We start from the raw sequence: 6,430 nt of genomic DNA, 5'->3' as shown, positions 1-6,430 counted from the left end.
AGCAATGTCTTTATAATCTTTAACAGGATTTGCTTTTAACCGAGCATACTCTAGAAGAGTATATTTCTTAGTGGGTCCGAAATCCGACAGTGGTTTTTTCCCTATTTGGGTTTCCACATTAAATCTGGTGTTATGAGGTTTATGATGTTTATATGCTTTTGAGTTTGCATGCTTAATAGTTTTGGTTATATCACTGAAGTATATGTTACCGAGTTTGAATATGATGTTTTTATGGAAGATTAAGTTTGTATGATTCACCCTCCCCTCTCATCTTATCAGCTTGGCATCTATACTTAACATTAAGTATCAGAACTATCAAGGTATGCTGTGAGTTTGCAAATTCTTTTCATGGAGATTTTTCTAACTACACCTTGTAGGATGGTCTTTTGTTCAAGGGGTGTCAATTATGTATCCCTAAGTGTTCAATGAGGGATAATGTAGTAAAGGAGAAACATAGTGGTGATTTAGGAGGTCACTTTGGGCTAAATAAGACTTTGGAGCTAGTTAGGAAATTTTAATTTTGGCCAAAGATGCATACTGATATCAGAAAGTTTGTAGAGAGTTGTACTATGTGTCATAGAGCAAAGGGGGTCTCAACCAATGCAGGGTTGTATCTGTCATGCCCAAACTTTTGGGCAAAAATGGGACAACAATTTTTTTTAAAACAACCTAATAAAACTAATTAAGCTAAAATAAAAATGCAATAATTAAAGTCTTGTCTTAACTATGTTTGAATTCTTTTCAACTAAAGTTAATCTAACATCTAAATCAAGTACGTGAAAAATAAATTCAATTAAATGTGGAATTTTAACTCTCCAAAAGAATTATTATTACTTCATCAATTTTAATAAATAAATTTATTTAAACAAAAATCTCTAATTTAATTGACAAGAGATATTATTAATCTCCAATAATCTTTTAATTGCTCTAGGAATTAAATAAATTAGTCCTAGCACTTAGATTATTAAAACCTATTATTCAATTTAACAATAATTATATTGTGTCTAAAAATTCGACTAAAGAGCCAAATAAACCCATAATGTAAATTGCCCTATAAACTTTAATCTCGAATAACCTAAATTTAGGTGGACAAAAAAATAATCCCCTATGGCCAAATAACTTACAAAAATCGTTATAAATTCCTAAAAGATAAAACTCCAAAAGAATTAAAATTTAAACAATCATATTCAAATATTTATATACCAATATTTATATACCTATATGTTTATATAAAACATATATAAAATATAAATATATAAATATATAAATAAATAAATAATTCTAAAACTAGACTTGTATATATATATATATTGTTAGGTCCCAGAGACAACTAAGAGGGGGGGGGGGGTGAATCAGTTGTCTAATAAATTCAAACCAAAAACCAATTAATACCGGTAAACCAGTTAAGTATGCCGATAGACAGCGTTAACAGTAAATTGCTATACCGGTAAAGATTAATGCATGAAACACAAACATAAAGTCATCCACAACACATAACAACAATATTTGTACGTGGAAACCCTTTAAGGGGAAAAACCATGATGGGAAACCTTACCCACAATCTGATGATATTATTGCAGATAGTAAGTGTACATAAATGGGGTTTGCACATGCAGAAAGGCCAATAGCCTAGAGCTCACTGCTCAATCACAAAATGGGAGTCACACTGACTACAATTGGATGGTTAAATCCAATAAGAATGTACTGCACAAAATAGCATCTTCATATGCTGGATTCAGTACCGGTGTAATGCTGATATGCTTATACAAAAACCTAGCTTCACCTTCAAATGATGTCTTCGTGAATACCTCTGCTTGATCTCGCATATACCTTCACTCAATTCTTTTTCGCATTCCACATTTGATCTTACAAATAAGATCTTACATTTATACCATACCCTAAGACCAATTTTAGTAGGTCGGCTCTACAAGATATTACAATAAAATCTTTTACAAACAATATAATATCCGATGCAATAACCGATTAAACATGTCGGCTTAATGCATTTACATCAATAATAAATCATCTCCATAGCGTGCCATGCTGATCTGGAAAAGATAAACCTGCCAGTGTAACCCTAGATAACTTGGACCTATTTGCCGGTAAAAGAAAATATGCAAATATGAATATACCAATGATTAATTCTTCAAAACAAAGTGTCCACACGATGTCTTCGACATTACCAAGTGTCTTCTATATCATTCCAGCTACCGGTGAACATTATATCCTGCCGGTGAACCATATACTAGTAACTGTGCAATAGTTACTTGCTTGCCGGTGAATGCTGCTGGATCTCCAAAGTGCTTGTTTTCAGTAGGTGTTGACATCAATGACAAAACCATACCAAAATACCAACAATCTCCCCCTTTGGCATTGATGGCAACGCAAGATGGAAAAACCATTAAAGTGCCAAAATAGAAATGCCAAATACCAAAAACCAACAATCTCCATTATTCCCCCTGGGAGCAACATGTGTTTATCCAAAGATTTATTTTCAATACCAAACTCTCCTAAAATGTGTTTTTCATAGATATCTCTCCCCCTTTGACATCAAATGCCAAAGCTACCAAATTCAAGTCCATACAAAATACCAACTACTCTCCCTTTGAAGTACCTTCCTCATCAAAGACCAGGATAAAGATTTGTCTTTTTAATTCTGCCAGTTGATGACAATCATCAACTGTCTAAGTCTCTACTGATGGTGGTATGACTCCAAGCTAATCTCTGAGATATTCAAAAGTCTCCTTAGGCAAAGGTTTTGTGAAAATATCTGCAAGCTGTTCTTTAGTATTCACATAAACCAGTTTTATCTCCTTTTCTTCAACTTTTTCCCTTAGAAAATTTAGTTTGATAGAAACATGTTTTGTTTTAGAATGTAATACTGGATTCTTGGATATATCAATTGCTGTAGTGTTATCACAATATATAGTAATGGGTTCCTTGCATTTTACCTTTATGTCTTTCAACATTTGCTTAAGCCATAATACCTGTGTACAATTAGTTGCTGCTGCAACATATTTTGATTCTGCTGTTGATAAAGATGTACAACTTTGTTTCTTACTCAACCAAGAAACTAATCTTTTTCCAAGAAAGAATTCTCCTCCAGTGGTGCTCTTTCTATCATCCACATCTCCTCCCCAATTTGCATTTGTGTATGCACATAGGTCAAAATTTTCATCTTTAGGATACCATAATCCAAGATTTGCTGTGCCTTGTAAGTACCGGAAAATCCTTTTCACTGTCGATTCATGATTTTCCCTAGGATTATTTTGAAATCTAGAAACAATACATACTGTGTTCATAATATCATACTTGGTTTGTGTCAAATACAATAAACCTCCTATCATAGATTTGTATCTAGTTGGATTAACAGGTGTAGATTCATCCCTTTGAGATAATTTGTCATTTGTAGTCATAGGTGTGCTTACCGGTTTAGAGTTCTCCATCCCAAATTTCTTTAGCAATTCTTTCAAGTACTTGGATTGACTAAAAAATATACCTTTATCAGTCTGTGAAATCTGCAATCCTAAAAAGAATTTTATTTCTCCAATCATAGACATTTCAAATTCTTGCTGCATTTTAATAGAAAATTCCTTACATAATCCATCTTCTCTTCTAAAGATTATATCATCAACAAATACTTCAATAATCAAGATGTCATCATTAGTTATTTTGTAATATAAATTGCTATGTGCATTTCCTTTAGTAAAACCAATCTTTAAAAGATACTTATCCAACCTTGCATACCAAGCTCTTGGGGCTTGTTTCAATCCATATAGAGCTTTTCTTAACCTGCAAACCATATCATTGTCTTCTATCAAAGAAAATCCATCAGGTTGTTCAATATATACTTCCTCTTCAAGATCTCCATTCAAAAATGCACATTTAATATCCATTTGATAAACTTTGTAGTCCTTGTGAGCTGCAAAAGACAAGAATAATCTAACTGCCTCAATTCTAGCTACCGATGCAAAGGTTTCATTGTAATCAACTCCTTCTTTCTGAGAATATCCCTTACTAGTCTTCCTTTATTTCTGACAACCTTACCATCTTCATTAATTTTGTTTCTAAATACCCATTTGGTTCCAATTACATTTTATCTTTAGGCCAGGGAACTAATATCCAAGTATTATTTTTCTCAATTTGTCCTAATTCTTCTTCCATATCTTTAATCCAAAATTTATCTTCACATGCCTCATTGATAGATGATGGTTCAATTTGAGAAATAAGACATACCTCTTCATTTGCCAATCTTCCTCTTGTCATAACTCCTTTAAATTTGTTTCCAATTATCTGATCTTCAGAATGATTCAATCTTACATACCGGGGTGTCTTGGTTTGTTGTTGTTCTTCAATTATTGTGGAATCTTCTGATGATACCAGAGTAACTGGATCTTCATTCTATACCAGTGGATTCAGTATAGGTTCATTTGTCACACTTTATGTTGCCGGTTTAGAGTCTATATACCTTGAAGTTCCTCTGAATTGTTCATCAATCTTTACATTTGTACTCTCAATAATTTTTTGCATTCTCTTATTAAAACATCTATATGCCTTGCTCTTAGATGAATAACCAAGAAATATTCCTTCATCACTTCTAGGATCAAATTTGCCAACATACTCATCTCTTCTAATATAACATTTACTTCCAAAAATTTTGAAATACATAAGAGTAGGAGTATTACCAAACCATAGTTCATGAGGGGTCTTACCGGTTTCACCTTTGATGTGAACTTTGTTGAATGTATAGATAGCAGTGCTAACTGCCTCTCTCCAATACACATGTGGTAGATTTGCTTTTGATAACATACTTCTTGCTGCATCCAAGATAGTTCTGTTTTTCCTTTCAACAACTCCATTCTGCTGTGGTGTCTGAGGTGCTGATAACTGTCTTCTAATTCCATTCATTTCATAGAATGTATTAAAGTCCTTAGATGTGAATTCTCCTCCTTGATCTGATCTTAAACATTTGATTTTCTTACCGGTTTCATTTTCAACCATTGTTTTGAATAGTTTGAACTTTCCAAGTGCTTCTGATTTCTCTCTGAGAAAAGTAACCCAACACATTCTAGAATAATCATCAATAATCAGCATGAAATATCTATCACCTTGTAAGCTTCTAGTTCTAGCTGGACCACATAAATCAGTGTGAATTAAATCAAGAGCATTATTGGATTTTTCTGGAATACTTTTGAAACTAGCTCTAACTTGTTTTCCAAATTGACATTCCTTACAAATTGTATTCTGAGGTTTCATAATCTTAGGTAGATCTCTAACTGCCTTAGAAGTACTGATTTTTACCATGCAATCAAAGTTTACATGACATAGTCTCTTATGCCATAACCAACTTTCATCTATATGTGCAATCAAGCATGGCTTTTCACTGTTATTCAAATGAATGATATTGCCTCTAGTTTGATTACCGGTTGCAATTTCCAAACCAGTTCTATTCATGATTTTGCATTTTCCATTTTTAAATTGTAACTGAAATTCCTTCTCAACTAATTGACCAACACTTAAAAGATTATGCTTTAATCCTTCAACATAGTAGACATTGACAGTGTTATGCTTACCATCAAGAGATATTGAACCCTTACCTTTGATTGAACAGGCTTTGTCATCTCCAAATCTTACTAAACCTCCATTGTATTCTTGAAAGTTCAAGAATTTACCTTTGTCTCCAGTCATGTGATGTGAGCATCCTGAGTCAATGATCCATTCATCCTTTGCTTCAACTTTAGCTGCTAGGGCTTGTTCTACTGGTTGAGTAGTAGGTGCTCTTCTATTATAGCAACAAAAACCCATCCATTGTCTACTGGATCCTCATCAAAATCATCAGTCACACCTTCATCAACAATGTAACAAGATTTGTCTTTGTTTTTCTTAAATCTGTATCTCTGATATTCGGGATTAGGCTTGTATGTTCTTCTAGCTTCTTCTCTTAGTCTAGCATGTCTATCAGGGCATCTTGAAGCCATATGACCAATCTTATTGCAGTTAAAACATTTAAAGGGTGCTTTACCTTCATACTTACTTCCTATTGGACCTTTTGGCATTTTTCTTGCAAATAGTGCTTCATGTTCTAAAAGCTCTTCATTCTCCTTCCTAGTTTCTTCAAGTTCTCTTTCATAAAAAGCTCTCCAGTCTGATTTGTCAAATGATGGAGCAGATGATGTTGATGCTTTAAAGGCCAAATCAGTTTTTATAGTAGCAACAGGACCAAATTCCTCAATTTCAAAGGCTGAAAGTTTTCCAATCAATGTATCCCTAGTTACTAATGTATTAGGCATTGTTCTCAACTCATTTATAGCAATAACCTTCATTTTATATGCCGGTGGTAAACCTCTTAAGATTTTTGAAATAATTTCATCCTCACTTAGAGTTCCTCCACAACATTTAATACCCAAAACAATTTCATTTACTCTTTCCA

This window comes from Cryptomeria japonica, chromosome 2 (assembly GCF_030272615.1).
Source record: "Cryptomeria japonica chromosome 2, Sugi_1.0, whole genome shotgun sequence".
Classification (NCBI taxonomy): Eukaryota; Viridiplantae; Streptophyta; class Pinopsida; order Cupressales; family Cupressaceae; genus Cryptomeria; species Cryptomeria japonica.
The sequence above is the reverse complement of the archived record's forward strand: the minus strand, read 5'-3'. Positions refer to the sequence as shown.